The sequence below is a fragment of the Aethalodelphis obliquidens genome, unplaced genomic scaffold (assembly GCF_003676395.1).
Source record: "Aethalodelphis obliquidens isolate GAN/ISIS:26980383/991018 unplaced genomic scaffold, ASM367639v1 scaffold10, whole genome shotgun sequence".
Classification (NCBI taxonomy): domain Eukaryota; kingdom Metazoa; phylum Chordata; class Mammalia; order Artiodactyla; family Delphinidae; genus Aethalodelphis; species Aethalodelphis obliquidens.
The window spans coordinates 1,626,714-1,649,415 of NW_020837954.1; the positions used below are offsets into that span (position 1 = coordinate 1,626,714).

The 22,702-nt window shown below is 46.3% G+C and overlaps 1 long non-coding RNA gene and 1 pseudogene across 4 annotated transcripts; one reads left to right on the forward strand and one right to left on the reverse strand.

Annotated features, from left to right (window-relative positions):
* The first annotated feature begins 6 nt into the window (after positions 1-6).
* Positions 7-16,788, forward strand: LOC113622632 (uncharacterized). 4 transcript variants are annotated; one of them, XR_003433587.1, is made up of 4 exons: positions 7-116; positions 11,249-11,300; positions 14,573-15,389; positions 15,670-16,788. It is a non-coding gene; the product is annotated as an uncharacterized LOC113622632 (long non-coding RNA). The 4 variants fall into 4 exon arrangements; XR_003433589.1 differs by lacking the exon at positions 11,249-11,300; XR_003433588.1 differs by lacking the exons at positions 7-116; positions 11,249-11,300 and adding an exon at positions 11,975-14,370.
* A 2,895-nt stretch (positions 16,789-19,683) lies between these two features.
* LOC113622958 (ras-related protein Rap-1b pseudogene) lies at positions 19,684-20,935 on the reverse strand (annotated as a pseudogene).
* Between the last annotated feature and the right edge of the window lie 1,767 nt (positions 20,936-22,702).

A 22,702-nucleotide genomic window follows, 5' to 3' on the forward strand; every position in this document is an offset into this window, starting at 1 on the left:
GGAAGGTTTTAGTGTAGAAAAAACCTTTGACCTAAAGCCCGAAGCTGCTCAGTCCTCCGAATTACGGCTGTCACTTCAGTTTGGTGGATACGTAGTACAAGAGAATCCGTCCAGAGGTACAATGGATTTCTCTCTACCCGGCCTATTATTTCACCTTTTCTTCTCCCTGTTCCGGCTCCTTCCTGTCGGCATTTAAACGTTCTCAAGTTCCCCTCGACTTAAAATAACCCTTCTCCAGCCCTCTTCTTCCGCTAATGTCCTATCTTTCTCTTCACCTTCATAGCCAAACTTCTTAAAAGAGTGGTGTCCATTTTCTACTTCTACTTCACATCCATCTGGCTTTGCCTTTATCATTCATTGCGCCTCTCGCCAATATCACTAATTTCCCACGTGTCACCAAACCTAACGCCTAGTTTTCAGTCGTTTTTCTTGACCTCTGTATCACTGGACACTTGCTGACTCCTCCCTCCCTTTGGAAATGCTCTTTTCTCGGCCTCAAGGAAAGCCACACTCTCTTCTGGGTCTTTCACCCAACTTTATTCAGTCTGTGTTGCTTGCTCCACCTCCTCTAAGGTCTTACAATGTTGATATTCCTCAAAGCTGGGTCCTACGGATTTTCCTTTCTTCCTATTGTGCACTTTCTCCCAAGAATCTACCTCGGTGAATTCGGTTACCAGTTTTTTCAAAGAAGACTTCCCGAATCGCCTATGAACTATAGGAGAGCCTCAGAGCTCCTGAATCCTATAAAAACTTCCCACTGGATATATCTTCTTGGATATCTAAAACACTTTTGATTTTACTTACTAAATATCTCCCAGATCCATGTATTTCTATCTCTGCCACCATGACTGTTCTTCAAGTTATTATCCTCTTTGGTCTATTTTCTGCAGTAGTCTCGTTAATAGATTTCCGCTTCAGCATGTTTTTCTCTCTCCAAACTGTTCCACACACTGCAAGTGGAATGGTCTTTTAAAAATACGTGGGGAAAATTCCCTGGTGGTCCAGTGGTTAAGACTCTGTGCTCCCAGTGCAGGGGGCCTGGGTTTGATCCCTGGTTAGGGAACTAGATCCCACATGCATGCTGCAACTAAGAGTTAGCATGCCGCAAATAAAGAATCTGCATGCTGCTACTAAAGATCCCGCATGCCTCAACGAAGATACTGCACACAGCAACGAAGATCCCACATGCCGCAACTAAGACCCAGCGCAGCCAAATAAATAAATATTTAAAAACATATATATATAAAGAAATATGTGGGAGGAATACTTTGTGGCATATGTATCCTGAAACACTCCCGTTACAAATGGATATGCTGGATAGAATTGAACACATCTTCACTTAAATGCATTGTCGAGTTAGCTAGAAAATAAAAGAACTCTCCAGAGACCAAAAACAAAGTGTGCTTTGGGACTGAGGCTATCTTGTGCTTTGTCAGTCAGTCTTTGTAACCCAGAGGCCTGGTTGACAGGAGACAGTACCTGGGACAGTGCGGGGGTGGGGAGTTGTGGGGAGAGGGGGAGGAGAGTCTGCTAAATCAGATGCCTTTAGACCACAGATTCAGGAGGGTGGAGGTCCATCGGTATCCTCATGGAAGTGAGGTGGGAATCCCTTCCAGAGCTTTGTGCCCCTTGTAAGAGGGGACATACATAGGGACAGCGCTCTGATCCCAGCAACCACTCCTCCTCCCCTGGGAGGCTGATGGAGAGCAGGTTTGTAATGCCTTAGAGTCTTTTTGCTCTGGGGTTTTGGAGATGGGTGGGTCAGCTTCTCCCTCCTCCTCAGCCTCTCCTTTGACAACTAATCTAGTTAAGTTAAACCGTTCGCAGATCTCAAAGTCCATCTTACACTTTGGGGGTTTTTTTTTGTTTGTTTGTTTTGTTTTTTTTTTGCGGTTCGCGGGCCTCTCGCTGTCGTAGCCTCTCCGGTTGCGGAGCACAGGCTCCGGACATGCAGGCTTAGCGGCCATGGCTCACGGGCCCAGCCGCTCCGCGGCATGTGGGATCTTCCCGGACCAGGGCACAAACCCGTGTCCCCTGCATCGGCAGGCGGACTTCTCAACCACTGCGCCAGCAGGGAAGCCCCCATCTGACACTTTGGCAGTTAAAACGTTCAAATCCGAGCCAGGCAACAAGACCTGAGAAATTTCTGTCTGCACATCTGGGTGTAGGGCCAAGTGCAGCTGGTGCCCTTCAGGAAGACAAGGGTTCCTCCTGAGTCTATAGCAATCACAAGGACTTCTTTCATTGAAATGGGACAGTTTCTTCCACAGCTGCTTCCTGAAACAGCAAAAGGAGTTGAGCACAGTCCCTCTGGGTGGTCAGGCCATCACTGTGGGGCGGGACAGGAAGCCAGGACTCAGGGAGGGATCTTCCTCTCAGCGTGGGCTGGGGCAGGGCAGGATGAGGGGTTTGCTGGCAACTCTGCACCTTCCCCTATGCCAGCTCTGTGTGAATGCCCCCTGCTTCATTTTGCTTGGGCAGATTTTTACAACTTCTTTCAGGCTCTGGCATGTAATTTGCTAAATGCTATTCACATCATCATTTCACATAGTTTCTAATTAAAGTATGATAGGACCAACCAACCAATCAACCAATCAACCAAGATCCTAACATGGAGATCCAACAGATAAAGGAGCCTAGAACCCCTCTGGTCCCCCTTTTTAACATAGTCTCCTTAGACCCCAGAGTTTGTGGACATAGAAGTGAACTTGGGACTTGAACCCACGTGCTGGGACTCGAACCTGGCCAAAACCTAGATTGGGACTTGAACCCATAGACTTTTTTAAAAGATTAATTAATTTTTATTTATTTTATTTTTGGCTGCGTTGGGTCTTCATTGCTGTGCGCAGGCTTTCTCTAGCTGCCATGAGCGGGGGCTACTTTTCATTGCGGTGCGCAGGCTTCTCACTGTGGTGGCTTCTCTTGTTGTGGAGCACGGGCTCTAGGCGCCCAGGCTTCAGTAGTTGTGGTGCGCGGGCTCAGTAGTTGTGGCGCATGGAGCTTAGTTGCTCTGCGGCATATGGGATCTTCCCGGACCAGGGCTCGGACCCGTGTCCCCTGCATTGGCAGGCGGATTCTTAACCACTGTCCCACCAGGGAAGTCCCGGTTGCATTGTAGTTTAAATTTGTATTTTCCTGATTACTAATAAGGTTGGGTACCTTTCATATGTTTATTGGCCATTTGGATGAATATCTTATTTTGTGAATTTCCTGTTCAAGTCTCTTGTCAGTGTTTCTTTAGGGTTGTCTTATTTTTTTTCTTATTGATCGACAGGCATTATGTATAAATTCTGCATGTGAGCCCTTTGTTGGCATATGTGCTGTAAGGATCTTCCTCCACGGGGTGGCTTGCCTTTTCACTCTCTTAAAGATGTCTTTTGATGAGAAGTCCTTCTTGTAATCCAATTTATCAAATCATTTTTCCTTTAAGACAGTAATTCTCAACTGGGGGTGAATTTCAGATAAAATACAGGACCTCTAGTTAAATCTGAATATCAGATAAACAATGAAAAAATTTAATTATTTCCCAGGAAATTTTTGGGACACACACTATTTTTGTTGTTGTTGTTGAATCTGAGATTCAATTCTAACTGTGTGTCTGTCCCCCCTCACCAAACATGGCAACATTTCCCTCAGGGAACATTTGGCAATGTTCTGGAAACATTTTTCGTCGTCATAACTGGGGCACTGGTGGTGGTGCTACTGACATCAGTGGGTAGAAGCCAGGGATGCTTTTAAACATCCTACAATGCACGGGACATTCCTCCACAACAAAAATTTATCCTGTTCAAAATATCAATAGTGCAAGGTTGAGAAACTTGTTTTAAGGTTAGTGATTTTTTTTTTTTTCCAGTACACGGGCCTCTCAGTGTTGTGGCCTCTCCCGTTGCGGAGCACAGGCTCCAGACGCACAGGCTCAGTGGCCATGACTTATGGGTCCAGCTGCTCTGCAGCATGTGGGATCTTCCCGGACAGGGGCACGAACCCGTGTCCGCTGCATTGGCAGGCGGAGTCTCAACCACTGCGCCACCAGGGAAGCCCAAGGTTAGTGATTTTTGTGTGCCTTGAAGAAATCTTTCTAAACCCCAAGGTGATAAAGATACTCCTGTCATATTGTCTAGAAGTTTTATTATTTTACTTTTAATGTGTGGGACACCTGGAACTGATGTTTGTGTGTGTGTGAGATAGGGGTCAAATTTCATTTTTCCCCATGGATATTCACTTGACGCAGCAATATGCACTGAAATGAGTGTCCTTTCCCACTGCCCTGTATTTCCTCCTTTGTCATAAACCACGGGTCCATGGATGAATGTGTCTTTTTCTGGACTCCTTCTGTTTAATTTCTCTAATTGATTGTCTTTGCATCAACATCACATTGTACTAATTATAGTAGATTTAATAAATCTTGATTTCGGGGGGTATCTTAGTTTGGGTTTTCCCAGAAACAGACCCTGATAACAAAGACTTGAGTGCGAGTAATTTATTTGTGATGTGATTCCTGGAAGGGGTGTGGCTTTAGGACTGTCAACCAAAGACGTGAGAGACAGAACAGGCCAAAGGACTCAATGGAAGGTTCTCTTAGGGATTGGGTGCAGACAGGAAAAAGGCCCTATTCTCCACTCACCTCTTCAGATCCACCCTCCTCCCTGCTCTGTTACCCACCTTTTGCTTCATTTGTATCATTTTTTTTTAGATTCCACATATAAGCTGTATCGTATGATATTTGTCTTTCTCCGTCTGACTTACTTCACTTAGTATGATAATCTCTAGATCCATCCATGTTGCTGCAGATGGCATTATTTCATTCTTTTTAATGGCTGAGTAATATTCCATTGTATATAAGTACCACATCTTCTTTATCCATTCCTCTGTCAATGGACATTGCTTCCATGTCTTGGCTATTGTAAACAGCACTGCAATGAACATTGGGGTGCATGTATCCTTTTGTACCATGTTTGCAAAGAGCAGATTTTAGTTCGAGAACTTTCTTATCTGAATGGTTAGAAAGTGGAGTAGCCACCTTGCTTGGTGATCACCAGATGAGGATGAGGTAGGAGGATTTAAGCATTTGGTTAGAGTGGTGGGTGGGAAAGTTAAGTTCCTTTGAGTGAATTTTCTAGTTCCTAAGAAGCTCAGTGCCAGAGAGAATAGAACCTTGGTTAAGGGTCAGAAACTTTGTATGACTGTAGAAGTCCTTTTACCTTTCTGGGTTCTAATTACACAATTAGGAATTTGGATTAGCTGATAGCAATGACAGCTAACTTATATTGAGCTCTTCTGTGTTTTAAGCAGAATATTGGTTCATTTAATGCTAACAACAACTGTATGATTTGGGAACTATAATTACCTGTATTTCAGACATGAAGAAACCGAGGCGTAAAGACATTATTTTGCCTGTGGTCGGTACATAGCTACTAAGTGGTGGAGCTGGGATTTGAACCTAGGCAGTCAGTTCCAGAGCTGGCATGCTTAACCACGAAACCATACAGCTTTTCAGCGATAAGTCTTAGTGTTCCAGCTCTAATCATACTCTGATTTTGGGGTTAAACGAAATCATATTTGTGAACTTTGCATTATTCTATACAAATGACACTTCACATCTTGTAATTTTTCAAAATGAGATTATTACATAAATCAGGCAAAGCCTCATAGACTGTGAGCTCTGATAGGGCAGGCACTGAACCTGTCTTATTTGCTCTTGTCTCCCTGTGCCTGGGACACTGTAGGTGCACAGCACAATTTGTTTATGGATTGAGGGCAGGACCATGGCAGAGAGGCATATTTTTGCTCAAAAGGTGGCCAGCTGGGGGAGTCCTAGCCCCAAGTCCAGGGCAGGCTGAAGGAAGCCGAGGCTGCCTAGTGACTGGACTTCTAGTGGGCTCTGAGTCCAGCGGGAGGCTGGGCTGGATGTGAAGGGTTGAGCTGCTTTTGAGAAGAGGCCCTGTCTAAATCAGGGGTCTGATCCCCTCTCAGCCAGGCTAGGGGACATTGCCCTACTAGTGCCCTACTGCCTCTCTCCTCTGTGCCTCCCCACAAGTGCTGGGCATTGTTGAGATCACACAGACTTGGGCTTGCGGGGTGAGTGTCAGTGCTTCCCTTGGGACCTGGGCTGGACTCTGGGGACCTTGAGGAATGCCTCTTGAGGGCTGCACCTGGGGACCTTGAGGACTGCCTGCCCAGCCCTGCCTGGCACTGAGCCTGCTTTTCCTTGGCTTAGGGCTGACATTTTTTTTTTTTGTCACAGATAGAGAAACTTTATTCAATATTTTATAACAATCACCATGACAACAATCAGTAATAATAACAGTAACAACCACGGTAATGACGACTAACAACATTGATGATGCTCGATATGATGATAAATTATCATAATAATATATTATAATTTGATATTATAATATCAATACTTACAGGCAGATAGGCCAATCACACATTCCGCTGTGAGTGAATGACCAAGTGCCCTTATTGAGACTCATGGGTTGGTTTGGCGTCCGAATCATATTTTTCACCTTGAATTGGGTTCTGTGAAGACAAAGGCCAAGCAGCAGAAGGAAAAAAGCGGGAGGAAAGGAAAATAGCAGGAGGAAAGGGAAAGCACTGTAAGTTGAGTGTTGAGCAAGGCAGGGACTCCTGGGACGACATAGGAGGTGAAGCCTGGCAGGGAGAGGAGACCAGGTCAAACAAAACCTGCCTGCTTGCACCTCCCCATCCTCTGCCCTGAGCTTGGACATCTGGCTCTCCAAGCCAGGTGGTGCTGGCCTCCCTGGAAGAAGGTGGGACAACCCCCCGCCCCGCCCAGGTTGACTTCTGTGGAGGCATAAAGTAGCCTTCCAGCCGCTCTTGGTTTGCAGCTCTGTGCAAAGGCCATTGGCTGCTGACGGCACCGCCTACAGCAATCATTACCCGCGTCTGTGCTGGTGATGCACAGACATGTCTTCCCACCAGATCTAAAATGAGAACCAGGTAACCTTGCAGTGCCTGGAATGCCTGTCTTCTATCACCATCCACCCAACATACAAGCTCTTTGGTTGTCTCCCACGCTGTCTTGCCTGCTGCTCAGTGGTGCCGTCTGCTGGACATGTACCCCTTCCCAGCCCTCTTCATTTGGAATGCTCTGTTCCCCAGTAAATAGCTACTCGACACCTGCCTTTCGCGTGCTTTATTATTATCAAATGTGCACGCAGATAGTTAAATCGTTAAGTGATTCTGCAAGAACGTTTATGAAAATACTAGCCCCATTCCCCACTTTTGATTTTTCCCCACACCAAAGGCTGTCATCCTGGGATCTCTCTTCACTTCTTGGTTTATTCTCTTGTGTTGGTGGAGCACATCCTCCAGTGCTGAGAAAGGGGGCTGGGAAGTAAACTATTTGAAAATGTTTTAATTTTATGCTGACACAAACTTCTGTTATTCAGGTGTTGAATTTCCTAGACTGGTGCTCCAATATTCTTTTTATTTCTCTAGTTTTCGTCAGTCTTTTTTTTGCTCTAATATCTGGGAGATTTCCTTAGGTTTATCCACCAATTCTCTATATCAGGCTGGATGGCGAGGGTGCCACAGTAACCAGGGGAATGATGGGAGGCAGAGAGGGAGGGAGACAGCTCCCGTTGCCTTAGGTGAAGGCTCAGCTCTGGGTGGAGGTACACTGTTTAGCCTCCTCACTTCTTTTTTAAAAATTTAATTAATTTAATGTTTTGGCTGTACCTCGCGGCACGCGGGATCTTAGTTCCCTGGCCAGGGATTGAACCCACGCCCCCTGCAGTGGAAGCGTGGAGGCTGAACCACTGGACCGTCGGGGAAATCCCTAGCCTCCTCACTTCTGTCCCTGCCTTTTTGGTAGAACCCAGGGAAGCTGTCTGCTTTGGACTGTAATTGTGTAGTGTTTGTGCTGGGCAGGTCCTAGGCTCTTCTTTTCCATGGCATGGGGAAATCCTCTTATATTTGGGCTAATTCTCCTGCAGATGTTGTAAAGTTTTCCTTCCTCTTATCAAACCCCAGCATCTGACAGCTGGAGCCATGACTTTCTCTGCATCTCCGAATCAAATCTGCACTGGTGGTTGATCTTGTCTTTTCTGGGTGAGCTGGTTGAAGAGATCAGTGTGGCATCAACAGCTTTTTTCACACTCTGTGTCCAAGAAGAGCTTCTTATTTTCTGGGCTCATGGCCCGGGGCAGACCCAGACACTGCCTTCAGGGCATCCTTAAAGTTCTCCCATAGGTGGTCCCTCCCAGCACAGCCTCTGGACAATCCTGAGGAAGTCTGCCCTCCCCCATCTTCTTTCCTGGACAGCATGGCACTGTGTCCTGTGGTTTCCCTGCTCCCTGGGGACTGTGCTGTGTATGGGAGTAACAGGGATAAGATCATTCGCTGAGCATCTAAGCAGTTTCAGAAAGCACTTTTGTTTCTCTGCATTTTTCATGTTTATGGTCATTTGTAAAAATATAGAAATAATTTTATAGAGAATGGATAAGCCATTTATTTAATTATAATTCCGACACAATTATCTCCATTTTTGAAGAATTCTGTCCAGTTTTCTCCCCAAACGTACAGTATTCCACACTGTTGCAGTCAAAGTGAATATACATTTTTGATTCTGCTTTCTTCAATTCACATTGTATTGCATTTCTAACTAGATTTGGAGTTAGGACTCCCAAGCTGTGAGGCAGGAGCAAGCGGGAGATGTTGGCAGTCCCTCAGTGTAGGCAGCCTAGGTGTGGGAGGCTATGGAGGCAGGAGAGTCACTTCAGAAGGAGGAGCCAGGCAGGAAGGCCTGTCCTCCTGTCTCCTATAAATTAGAGTGAAGTCTGTTTGATGATCCCAGAACTGTGGCCCGGCATTCGCCGTAGGCTCTTGTCAGGTATCCTGGGACTGGAGGGCTTCTGTGCTGGTTTCCCAGTCCTGGTTCCAGCGGTAGGTGGTGATAAGCATCAAGTATGTGGCAAAGAATGTTAAGAAAAGGCTTGGCTTAATTTCAAAAATTCTGCCTAGAATTCTCTAGAAATTTGGGGTCACTCTGGTGTTAGTGGCAGGCTGGATTTCAGGTGCACTCAGAGTTGGCTCTAGGGCCAAGTTTGGCTGAAGCCTAAGCATCCCTTTCCTGGCTTGGAGATATCCTACCCTGTACTGGCCTCTCATTCATTGGCCTGATACCTTTCATTTACTGTGGATGACTTAATTAGACCTGAGATTCCAGAGACCTGTAGGCCCATGATGCTTCCCACTTTGTCCTAAGACCTTGGGCTCAGGAGAGCTCTCTGTTTTTTTTGTCACAAACATGATTTTGGTGTAGATGAGAGGGTATAAGGGATAGAGACTGCCAGAAGCCATGGGACTGAGGATCACCTTTAGGGACACTTCTGATGAATTGATATTGGCTTATCTGTGACCTGGCCTGGTTTGGGTAGGTGTGGGGATGGTGGAAGAGATGGAAGGAAAGGAGAAGGTGGATGAAAAGTTAGAAAAGGAGTAGGAGGATGAGAGAGGGCACTCACTTCCATAAAGCATGGCTCTTTTAGTTACTGCAGCTTTCACTGGAGCTACGTGGAGTGAGTGAAGTTGAAAGCCATGTTGCTGTGAGTCCGAATTTTTAGGAAGAAAATGCTTTCACCAAGGGAGGTGGTAAAGGCTCCGTGAACTGGAAGTTGTGACTATCCCCTGGCCATTTTGGGCTCCTCATATCAGTGGACCAGCAGGCAAAGAAAGGAGGTACGATACTGGCTGGAGTAAGTGACCACGCTGCCTGTGAGAAGCTAGGGTTGTTGCCGTACAAAGGGTGAAGAGAAGAGTATGACTTGAACCCAGGGGATTCGCTGGGGACACCCCTTGTACTTTAGTGCTCAGTGATCATTACAAATGGGCAACAGCAACTAGTCAAACCTGTCAAATATAAGGCAGCTAAAGACTCAGCCCCCTCAGGGTTAGAAGTCTGGGTAACCCCAGCAGACATATAACCCAGGCCAACTCAAGTGTTGGCCAAAGGGGAGGGAAATCTAGAATGGGTGGTAGAGGGGTGAGATGAGAAATATCAATTAAGACCCGGGAGCAGCTGCAGCACAGGACCCTGTATCTTGATTTGCCAACCCTCTTTAAGTCTTTTTAGGAGACTGTGATTGGCTATTAAACTGAAGGTTTGAACTTGTACCTTCCCTCTCAGGAAAGAAGGATGGGCATCTTGGTCTCAGGCAAGGTCCAGATACTGTAAGAAGGTGCAAGTGGATTTGGGTGGCATAGGGAAGGCTTCGTCAGGACCATTTTATCCACTACCTCTGATCAGCTCAATCAGCTATACTTCCCAGCTCACACCATTCCCATGGGTATAAATCCCTAGCCACCACTACCTTTGCTAAAGGCAAAAGAACGTCCATGCGAGGCACTAATTGGCAAGGAGAGACCACCATGCCTGTGCACTGACCCAAGGGATCCCATGAAGGCTTAGCTTCTTTAGCCACATCCTGGATATGGGCTGAGTGATGCGATCTGGAAGTGCAAGGATATTTACCCCCAACAGAGCAAACCTTGACCAGCGGAAGAATGAATGGGTGTATGTGCTTATGCATAGGTAGGTCCATGTGTGGTACTGAGTCAGCAATAGTTAGAATACCAGGGGTTTGGAGCCAGCATATAAAGGAAATAAAGATAGTTGTTAATCCTAGCATCTAGAGTAACCACCATAATTATTTTGATGTTAATTTCTTCTAGTTTTCTTTCTATGCACACATATAATATATAATTACAAAAATTGAGATTCTACTACAGGGAGATGTTTATGTTGCTTTTAAAAAGCATTCTGTTATATTGCATTTTCCTACATGATTCAATGTTTTGAAATAAATTTTTAATAATTTCAAAATATTCAATCATATGAATTTATTATTTAAACTTTGTTCCACGGCTGGGAATCTAGTTTTTCTACTACTGAAAATGCTGAGATTAAAATTTTTATTCATAAACTTTTGTGTATATCTCTTTATTAAAGATGAATTTCTGGAAAGAGTTCACTTAATTGAAGGGAATCACCATGCCCTCAGAAGCGAGGAGTGGTATCAGCCACAGGCTCCGGTTGTGTCTGTCCCTATCCCGCCCTTTTTCTCTCCTCCGGCCAGTCCCTCAACTGGCAAGAGTTGGAGGCCAAGCAGGCTCTAGGCCTTCACCTTCCTGCTGGTTACGGAGCAGCCGTTTGTGGCTGTCGTTCATGCAGAACTTGTGATGCTGTCCCTCCTCTTATCTGTTCCATGTATTTGTTTTGCAGAAGTGAGTGACAGATGGTCTTCTCTGCGTCTCAGATCAAAGCTCCACAGATGGTAGATCTTTTCTTATCGAGGTGGACTGTGAGGAGGGCCCAGCGCGCTGCCAAATGCATCTAACCTGGGGGTTCTCAACAGAGGGTGATTCCTGCCCAGCTCCCTCACCCCTCCCCAGCCACACCCCCAGGGGACATATAGCAAAGCCTGGAGATGGTTTTGATTCATAAGTTGGTTGAGACGAGGCTGTTGCTACTGACGTCTAGTGGGGAGAGGTCAGGGGTGCTCTAAACATCCTACAATTCAAAATGTTCTTAGTGATTCTGAATATCCCTAAAGATAAATCAGAGTTGGTGTTGAGTTGACGTTGAAGGCAAGGAAGGATCTGGTGTAGTTTCTTCTTTATGTTGGAAATACGGGTCCTGCCTCTCCAGGGAATCCCTTTCTTTTCTTTCTTTCCTTATTTTTCTTTATTTTTTTTAAAATTAATTAATTTATTTACTTTTGGCTGTGTTGGGTCTTCGTTTCTGTGTGAGGGCTTTCTCTAGTTGCGGTGAGCGGGGGCCACTCTTCATCACAGTGCGCGGGCCTCTCACTGTCGTGGCCTCTCTTGTTGCGGAGCACAGGCTCCAGACGCACAAGCTCAGTAGTTGTGGCTCACAGGCCCAGTTGCTCCGCGGCATGTGGGATCTTCCCAGACCAGGGCTCGAACCCGTGTCCCCTGCATTGGCAGGCAGATTCTCAACCACTGCGCCACCAGGGAAGCACTTTCCCTATTTTTCTTCACCGTTTCCTCTCTGTCTCTGTCTCTCTCACACACACATCACACACCCACCCCTTTCAAGGCTTACGGAATGCCTGACGCTGGCAGGAGACAGCAGCAGAGAGAGGAGACACACACTCAGTTCTGGAAGTGGGGATTTATTGGGAATTATTGGGAATTCTGTGATCTGGAGGAGCCTTCCTGAGGCTTAGGGGTGTGGTGGGACTTGAGCAGGAACCAGAGGCAGATCCAGAGTGAGTGGCACAGAGAACCTGCTTGGGTCCAGTTCCAGATTTCCCTTCAGGCTGGCCCAGGTTCCAGGTTAATTCTCTTTCAGGACCTTATTGATCCGGGGCCAGTAATGGGAGATCCGGGTGAAGATGGCAGGGGGCTTTGCATCCCACTGTCCATAGGAGACAATGCCCTGGGCCACCCCAGCGCAGAGAAGAGGGCCCCCTGAGTCTCCCTGTGGGACAGAGAGGGAAAGGGAGAGAGAGAGAGGAAAGGTGAGCCAGGGAACCACCCACTCCTCCCCATGGACGAACTCTGAGTTGGTCAGACCTATTGGGTTAGCCAAAAAGTTTGTTCAGATTTTTCCATAACATCTATGGAAAATCCCGAATGAACTTTTTGGCCAACCCAATAGCATCAGCGGCGAGAACCCTGGTTCCTCATGAGGTTCTATGTCTCTGTCTGATGCTGCTTCTTGCTTTCCTTCCTGGCACCCCATGACCCTGTGTAGCAGCCTGGGAGGGATAGTCAGAGACTGCCTGGGGCCGCGGGAGGATGATCAGCCCAGGGACAGTTCCAGCTCCTCAGTCCTATGATCTCAAACTTTGTCACTGGCTGACACTCTGCTGACTCCATCTCCTTCCAGGAGATGTCCGGACCCTGAACAGTGATTGTGGAGAAGACCCTAGTCTGAGGATCACCTTAAGTGCAGATTTTGTCTTCTGGGGATTGCCCATGCACAGCGGGAGATTGTGGTCGAAGTAGTGAAGTGTCTGCAGGCCTGGGGCTCCGTGAGTCTCAGCTTCACCTCTTGCAGAGTGTTGGAGCCCGGCTCCTGAACATTTGTTCTTCCCCAGCCAGCCACCCGGCCCATTCTCCCGGGTGGGATGAAGTTGAATTGGGGTGGAAGGGGGAGTGTCCCCACGGCCAGGGTCAGGTTGGCTTTCCCCTTCAGCTGTGAAGGAAACGAGGGCTGTCAGAACTAGAAATGGGCTTGAGGGCAACTGGAGACAATCAGGGAGGAATAGGGCGACTTGCTTCACATTACAGCCACTTCCAAGGGGAGAGTTGAGGGGTAGAGGCAGGTTGGGGAAATGTCAGGGCAATGGGACCTGAAGGAGAAGCCCTGGAGAACAGGAAGTGGAGAAGGGGAAGAAGAATTTCCACCTTCAGTAACATGATGTCATGGCGAACAATAGAGTCATTGTATTTTGGGTGAGGGAACTGTTGTACGACTTCAAGCTTCTGCCATGTGTCTTCTTTCTTTTTTATGTTATGGGCTCCAAGGGTGACCATTATAGACCTTTGTGAGGGAGAAGAAGGACAAGGTAAAACAGTGACAGTGTGATTTTCTCCTGAGATATGCCCATTCTGAGAAAAGGGGACAGAGTCTCTCCCAGGGTCAATGGTTTCTTCCCAGCCTCCTTTATCTGGGCCACTTGTGGTATTGGAGGGGCTCAGGTTTTACTCAGGGAAGAACTTTCCCAGGGAACAGAGACAATTTCCAAGACCCTTGGGACTTGCTGGGGACTGAGCAGGTCATGGAGGACCCAGGGGACAGGATTGGCATTTCCCAATCAGGGCCAGCCCTTTGGAGCCAGAGGTGTCAGAGGGAAGGGGGAAGTGCTGGTCTCAGGTGGACGCTGTTCTCTGTCTCCCATGGAAAGGATGGGTTCAGGTCCCTGGGAACTGAAGGCCAGTGTTCCTGAAAAGGACATAGAGGAAGTGGCCCAGAGAACTGGGTGGGACCCTGAAGAGTGAGTCCATATCTCATGTGCTGGGGTCGGGGAGAGGGAGCTACTTTTGGAAGAGGGGTGCTGGGATGGGGTCTCCTTTCCTTTGAGGAGAGCTGAGCTCACAGTGACTGAGTGTCAGGGGAGCTATTCAGTTATGAGACCGATTTCCTTAAGCCCAAGTCTTGCCTCTCCTTAAAGAGACCCAGACCCAGGAGGTCCCCCTCAGGCCCCCCAGGGGGTGTCCCTGGTTGCCCCTCTGGCTGTTTACCTCCCATTCGGAGATAAACAGGACCCTGTTGTCTCACCTTCCTGCACAGTGAGCAGCCGTCAGGGCAAAGTCCCTTCTCATCAGGAAATCACCAGAAGCCACCAGCATGTCCTGGGGAGTGACAAGTTCCAGGTGGGCCATGTAGGGGCGGGAGTGTGGCTTGCTCTCTGTGCCCCCGATGATGTCCCCTGGAACAGAGAACCCCAGGGCTTGAACACAGAAAATGCACAAGCTGGGTTAAAGTTGGGAGAGGCTTCTTTCTAATGCATCCTCCTCCTGTGATCTGCCCACCCTCCCTCTCTGGTGCCTCTGGTACCTGCTCTTCTTCCTCCAGGCACAGCAGCCAGCTCGGCCTCAGATGCCATGCCGTCGTGTTTCACCTCGGATTTCCCCCACTCCCATTCTGCACCTGCTCGACTCTCCTCTGTCACCGTGCAGGACAAGCTCTCCAGGTTCCTGTCTCAACCGTCTCCATATCCCATGAGTGCTCACAGATCGGCCAAATTACAAGGCCAGAAGGCGAAGGCAACACAGGACTTTAAGCAGTGTCACACGTTATATAAAGAGAAGACACCCTCTTCATCCTGCCTGCTCTGGGCTTTCCCCCGATCAAAGTGGGGTTCCTCGTTCCTGGGAACTACCACAGGCTGCAGAGAATGGGTGACCACAACCCCAGTGGAAATTCACTCTGGGCTCTTGGGGAGAGATCTGGGGTTCTGTTTAAGAGTCAGCTACTTTCAGACTAAAATCTTATTTAGTCTTGATGCTGCAGCTTCCAGATGGAATGACCCAACACTCACCAGCTTCAGCTCTGGAGCAGAGGAGGAAGAGCAGCGAGGGGAGAGGAGGATGATGCATCTTCTCAGAGAGGCTGTCCAGGACAGGTGCCTCTTCTATTTTCCAGTCTTGGGTTTATAACTCCCAGCAAGTGAAGGCAGGGCAGGGCTGGTACCCACAGGAACTGCATGGTCACCTTTTCTTCTCTCATTCTGAGCTGGTTATCTTTCTAATCAGAAGTTTCCCCAGAGATGCCCTCTGTTTTGCTGGAGACAAGGTTGAGTCCTGAACTCCTGAGTCGTGGCTTCAGGGATGAGCTCTCGAGCCTGGTGCCTCATCTGTGGTGGGAGATGGAAGGATCATGTCTTTCCCAGGTAGGGAAGCTCATTAAAGCCCCATCAGAGACATGGGTGGGGGAAAGGCTTTACACTGCGCATTCAGAAAGCACGTGCGCTTTTATGGCCATGACCCACAGCAGGAAATACATTTTGCAGAACGACCCAATGCGTATACTATATTGATGTGTGAGTACATGAACATAAACTTACACACGTGTGAATGAATCAAGAGTTTCAGGAAACAGTATTTATCCTTATGTGCAATGCTCTCCATTAGTTCCCACTCCATTCCATTCCATTTTATTCCACTCCATAGTAAAACAGAAGCTGCACCCCGCTTAAAGGATGATTACCTGCCATTTGAAAAAATATTGATGTGGATCTCTCTCTTCCTCCAAATCAAAACTTCACTGGAAGAAGAGAATGATACAAGATTAGATGCGGGAAGTGGTCAAACCCTACGACTGGACTTTACATACCTTATCACAAGAGCAAAGGGGATTGGAATTAGCATTTCTTGAGAGAGTATGCATATCATTCATTGTCATAATCTTAGATATATTAATATTTTCATAACAACCCTGTGAAGTAGGTAGTATTATCTCAATTTTATGAATCTGTCTATCAAGGCTTATGGTTCAGAATCAGACTTTCCTCATTTCAAATGAAGGGCCCTTTCTGTTCTACCACCAAAGACAAATAGAGAAATAGAGTCCTGCTAATGGGAATGTAGATATAGAAGGATGGTTTGCTCCTGGGGTGCTGGGGTTTCCTACTCTCACATTAGGAATCAAGCTTGTTTGATTGAAATAGAATATACACAGATGTCAGTATCTGAGGTTTGACTCTTTTTTTCCCCACCACAACCTTGGGAATTACCATTACTGTCACTTTACAAATGTAGAATTGAGAGTCAGACACATTAACGTGATCCATATCACACAACTCGTAGCTCTCATAACTGGGTTTCAAGCACTTCTGTTGTTTTCCCCAGACTTCGAGAAGCAGCGAGTCCAGGGAAGAGTGGGATAACTTGGTGGAGTGTCATTTCTCTTGGAAATTTATAGGGTATTTAGTTCAGAGATGGTGAAGCACAGGGGATGAATACTTTCCCCAAATCATTCTGTCATGCCCTTGGTCTCATCTTGGGCTTGTGGCTGAGGTGATCCATTCCTTAGTATGTACTGGCTGGGTGCTCTGTTGCCCTCAGCTCTGACCATCTCTAGAGTACAACATTTACACATATTCCCAATGTCTGAGGAGCCTCTGCACCAATTCTTTCACTCTCTAGAGTTGCCAGATAAAATAAAGAGTGCCAGTTGAATTTATATTTCAGATGAACAAGAAATCATTTTTCAGTACACGTATGTCCCAGTATTGAATGGGACATACTTATAATAAAATAAACTGTTGTCTCTCTAATATTCAACTTTAATTGTGGGTCCTGTATTCTTATTTGCTGAAGCTGTCAGTATTACTCTGGCATCAGCGGAACAGAGGAGAAACTGGATGTGGAAAAGTTCTGTTCCGTGGCCATGCACCCCATAGACCAAAAAGTGGAGGTGTAAACAAATGAAGGATTCCTGTTTTTCACTCGTGCAATTAGAAATTGAGAGGTAGGTAGTCCAGGGCTAGTCAGATAGCTTCATAGCATCATTAAGGTTCAGGTCCACCTATACTCAAGTTTTGTTTCACCTGCACTGGCTGAGGGCAAGGGAATGGAAAAGATAGAGCTTCAGAAATGAAGTCTGCACTATTCGCCCGTATCTTCTTCCTGCTCTGTCCTGGTTGTTTTTGCATACTTTAACAGATTTCCTTTTTCTCTCTCCTCTGTCGTCCTGCTATTTTATATGTGGTATGTTGTTGGTGGTGAACTTTACATTTAGTCTATGGTTTAGGGATATCAGTTTGGGAGTGTGACTAAGTTAGAGGTGGAATGGCTATCACCTAGAGATCCTGAACTTGGAGTTGAAAGTGGTAACTTAAGAGACTGGGTCATTTCAGCTCTAGGGAGAGTTAAGCCTCATTTTCCTTTGTACCAAAGGTAGTGAAAATTATGTTCAATGGGAGAATTTTTGTTTTTAGGAGGATTAGGTGTGAAAAAATAGTGCACATTCATGTTGGGCAGCCAGTGATGGATTGTAGTGGACATTTACCATGTACGTGGTGGATCCTTAGTGTCTTTTGAGCACCTTTCCTGTATTAGAGGAATTCCCAGTTATGATTCTTGCCTTCCTAAGGTAGAATCCACAACCTCCTTCCTCAGATTCTTTTGCATCTAGGGCCCAATCATGTGACCGAGACTCTGCCAATCAGATGAATGGGTATAAAATTTGATTTAGGAGGGGGTAACATGAGGGAGGAGACATCGTGTGGGATTAACTTATTTATTTATTTATGGCTGTGTTGGGTCTTCGTTTCTGTGCAAGGGCTTTCTCTAGTTGTGGCAAGTGGGGGCCACTCATCGTGGTGTGTGGGCCTCTCACTGCCGTGGCCTCCCCTGTTGCGGAGCACAGGCTCCAGACGCGCAGGCTCAGCAATTGTGGCTCACGGGGCTAGCCGCTCCGCGGCATGTGGGATCTTCCCAGACCAGGGCTCAAACCCGCGTCCCCTGCATTGGCAGGCAGACTCTCAACCACTGCGCCACCAGGGAAGCCCTGGGATTAACTTTTGGAGTGAGGGTGAGTGGTAGAAAGTCTGGCTTGGGGGGAAGAATTGGTTATGGTTCAGTTGTCTGGTGTTTCCTACAATGCCTGGGTCAAGCCAACAGTCCTGTGGTGGAGTTGGGACATTGTTTCTGGCTAGGTAGCCTCCAAATCCAATTCTGCAACATCTTAGGAAGCAGATACTGACTCTATAGGAGGGAGACTATACTAATAATGAACTGTTACAGCATGAATGTGTGGTCAGGGGAGGTAATTTCCCCATTGATGGAGATATTCAAGTAGAGGTTGGATGGAGTCTTGTTTAAGATTCACACTTAGTGGAAAGGAAAGAGTGGACTTGATGTAAAAGCAATGGCATTTTAATTATGGCAGTGATTCTTCAGCTACTAAATGCAGAGGGATCATCCCTTCTCTGAATTTCTGAAACATTTATTATCTGTGCTGTTATTCACTTTGACATTTAAGTCATGAGGCTGGCTTTGCAGTTAGACGGGGTGAGCTTGAATCTTGCTTCTGCCACTTAACGATCTATTGATCTTAGGAGAGTTCCTTAGGTTCTCAGCCTTAGTTACTGCATCTGTAAAATACGAAGAATGATATGAAGCAGGTTTTTTGTTTTGTTTTGTTTTGTTTTAGAATTAAATGTGGTGCTAAGTATAAAATGCCACATGGTTGGTCCTTAATAAATGCTGGTTTGTTCTTTTAATGGTGTCATACCTTGTGCTGCCATATAACCGTTTGATGCATATATGATGCATATGTCCTCAATGAGGCTATATATTTATTTGTGTAAAGAATAAATATTATACTTCATTTGAATTCCCCTAAACACCTTACGATTAGTCAGATTTACAGACTTCAGTTATGGTATGTTTTGCACAGCATCTTGTTTCTATTCATTGAACTTCAGGCTGCCAGGTTGTTTCTTAACCTTGTTCTTTGAGTAATGGCTTGTCTTTTTCAATTGAGCACATGTCTTAAAAGTGGTTTTACCCCTAGTTTGCCATGTAGGGATTTAACACCTATAAAGTTTCATATACGTTGAAGTGTCTTTTAAGAAATACAACGCATAAAGGAAAATTGGCAGGGACTTGCGCCACCTTGCGTTAGATTGAGACAGCAGTACAGTGGAGCGGGAACAGCACATGGGCCGCATTTTCCTAAGTGGACTGGAGCTCACTCTGTGCTTTCCCTTACAATAAGCTCTATATGCTTCTGTAGTTGATGTTTCCAAATGAGTATGTTTTCCTAAATTTAAAGTCTAAATTTAACAGCTTACGTTCAACATCTGTAAAGTAATTTGCAAGGATAAAGCTGATTCGTTTTACGATATTCTTTTTTTTTACCCCCCTTTGGACTTTCTTTTATTATGCTAAAATAGTGGTACTTTTAGGATTTACATTATTGTACTCTCCAATACAAAGTATGCAGTGTGTTAAAGTATACAGTACACCATTTTCATACATGTACAACAATGGTGGATGAAAAATGTCTCTTAGCAGTAATACTGGATTGTAGCCTCTGGTTTTATCAGCTGCATACTCTAGGACTATTATATAAGTAAAAATCTCTCTTGTGAAACTGGAGAGTGATTAGACTGTGCAAATTGATGTAGTAGCTTTCATCCGCCTCTTAAAGGGTGCCACCACGGAAAGTCCATTTAAGGTGTTGGTAGGTTTAACAAAGTTGGAATGCTGGCACTGTTGAATTGAGCAGCAGTTCTTCAGACCTGGCTCAGAGCTACAATGCATTTAATATATTAAAGCAGCTCACATGAGGACTTTTTGCGGGCCTTCCCAGGCACTGGAGTTTTTCTGCTGATTCGCCGCACTAGGTCATAAAAGATCTCATTAACATTTATTTTTGATTTTGCAGAGGATTCTAAGAATGCACAGTTGTTTCATTGTCTTGCTAAATTTTGACCTTGTTCCTTTCCTACAACTCTTTCATCTTCCAAGTCACACTTACTACCAACCAGAATCATTGGAACATCATCAGTGTCTTTAACGCAAAGAATCTGTTCTCTCGGATCTTGTAAATCATTAAATGTGGACTGTGCTGTGACGGAATAAACTAATGCAAAGCCTTGTCCGTTTGTCAATCCCTCATTGCTATAAATTGTTCCGTTCCTGCAGTATCCAAGATTTCAAGCATACACTGTTGTGCATCTACTTCAACTTGCTTTTTATAAGAATCTTCTATCGTAGGATCATATTCTTCAACAAAAATTCCTTGAACAAATTGTACAGTCAGAGCAGATTTTCCAACTCCTCCCGAGCCAAGAACGACTAGCTTTATACTCACCCATGGTGCAAACTTGTAAATTCTAGTACCTCTCGCGCTGTCACCGGGTCCCCGCAGCCAGCGTCGCCTCGTGCTCCCTCCGGCTCGCCGCTACCGGCGAGCTGGCTTACACGCCTGACTCTGGGCGAGGTTTGGCGGTGTCGCCTTGACATCAAGTGTTCAGCCTCGGGGCGCGCGGGTGCGCCTGTTTTACTATATTCGTGCTTTAACTCCTAACACGGTAGTTCCTTTTAGAATTCCTGCACTCTGCACATTTGTTTTTTTAAAGTAGACAGAGTATCCAGGAGAATGATGAATAGAGAGGTCCTCTGAGATGATCCCAAGTTTTGGATCGGGAGGAAGATATGTCATGGTTGTGTGTCCTTACTTCTGTCCCAGCCTCTTCAGCAAGAAACCCCCAAATCATGCTTTTTTGGAGTTTCTTTCGGATATTTCTCTTTTCCATTCACCATTCCTGCAATAGGCTCTTATTTGAGGAGGGAAAGTCGGAGGGTGCCCCTTCTCATGAGTTTGAGCAAAGATCTTTTACCTGGACAGTTTCTCCTATAGACTCTGTGATGCTACCACTCAATGTTCGCACTGTCAGTCAGACAGGCCCACTTCATGGGCCATCACCTTCTGCATCTCAAAATTAACACTGTAGCTATGATGATCTGATCTTTTTTGCATGGGCTGTAGGGGAGACTGGTGAGGCAACAAGTGTTACTTCCAATCCAGGAATCCACATGATTTTTTAAAATCTATGGTTGTTGCCAGTGGTAGAATCAGCACTTTCAGGTTCAGTGCTGCTCGTCACAGTCTACACCCCTGCTTTACACGGGTCATACTATCAGGGAATAGTTCCTGGATTGGGAGAGACTTGTCTTCTAGGTGGTCCTAGAATGGCCTGTTATTCTCCTTCTACTGGGATTGTTGTACTCTGTTGAGGGCTTATAAGGATGTCTCCTTTGTCTAGTCATTTCTCCACATCCTACATTCTTGGTTGCAAGGATATTCTTTTGTTTCTAGAATGGCAAATGCTGTCCAGCTGCAGATATGATTTTGGTAAGGCAGTTGGGAAAGTGTGAAGGGGCAAGTTATGTGAGACGAATGAGACAGATAGTGTACATTTTCCACAGTCAGAGGGTTGGACCAACCCTCCACGTGTCATTTAGGGATTTTTTTCAGTAGAACTCTTTTCCGTAGAGCTTCCCCAAACCACATTTGGGGAAGGGTAGAGGGAGGAAATCAGGACCACGGACAGCGTTAATGCTTCTTTTCCTGGGGACCAAAGCCAGGTTGTTCAGAGAGAAGAGAAAATGAATGGGTTGGCATCTGGAGGAAGTGTGGTGGGTGGTCAGGGAGAGATGTATACATAACCTTGTATCTCAATTGTATATTACTCTGAATTACCGCTAGGAAAATCTCTCTCTGAATCTCTCTCTTTCCCCCTCTTCCTTTCTTTCTTCCTCTCTCTTTTACTCTCCCTCTCTCTCCTTCCTTCCATTACTTCCTTTCTCCATCCTCAACCTGAAGTTCTTTTACACAAGGGTTGAGTGTAGGGAGATGTGACTATAAAAGAATAGCGTGAGGGAGTTTGGGGAGGTGATGAGACTGTTGAGTATTTCAATATTGGTGGCGGTTACATGAATCTATATGTGTGTTAAAATTCATAGCACTATATACCAAAAGAAGTCATGATGATTTAAAAATAAAAAATTTCTTACCATAGTTCACTGTCGCCACTGTTCCTCAGATGAGGAAACTGGGCTTAAAGAGGCACAAAGTCAGAAAATGGAAGAGCATGGATTCAAACACAGGCTCATCTAATTTTTTTTTTTTTTTTTGCGGTACGCGGGCCTCTCACTGTTGTGGCCTCTCCCGCTGCGGAGCACAGGCGCCGGACGCGCAGGCTCAGCGGCCATGGCTCACGGGCCCAGCCACTCCACGGCATGTGGGATCTTCCCGGACTGGGGCACGAACCCTTGTCCCCTGCATCGGCAGGCGGACTCTCAACCACTGCGCCACCAGGGAAGCCCCAGGCTCATCTAATTTTAAAGTTCAAAATCTTTGCACTCTTTTTTTTTGGGGGGGGGTGCTGTGTTGGGTCTTTGTTGCTGCACGTGGGCTTTCTCTAGTTGCGGCGAGTGGGGGCTACTCTTGGTTGCAGTGCACGGGCTTCTCATTGCGGTGGCTTCTCGTTGCGGAGCACAGGCTCTAGGCGCGCGGGCTTCAGTAGTTGCAGCACGTGGGCTTCTGTAGTTGCGGCATGCGGACTCAGTAGTTGTGGCTCGCAGGCTCAGTAGTTGTGGTGCATGGGCTCAGCAGTTGTGGCTCGTGGGCTCTAGAGCGCAGACTCAGTAGTTGTGGCACACGGGCTTAGTTGCTCCATGGCATGTG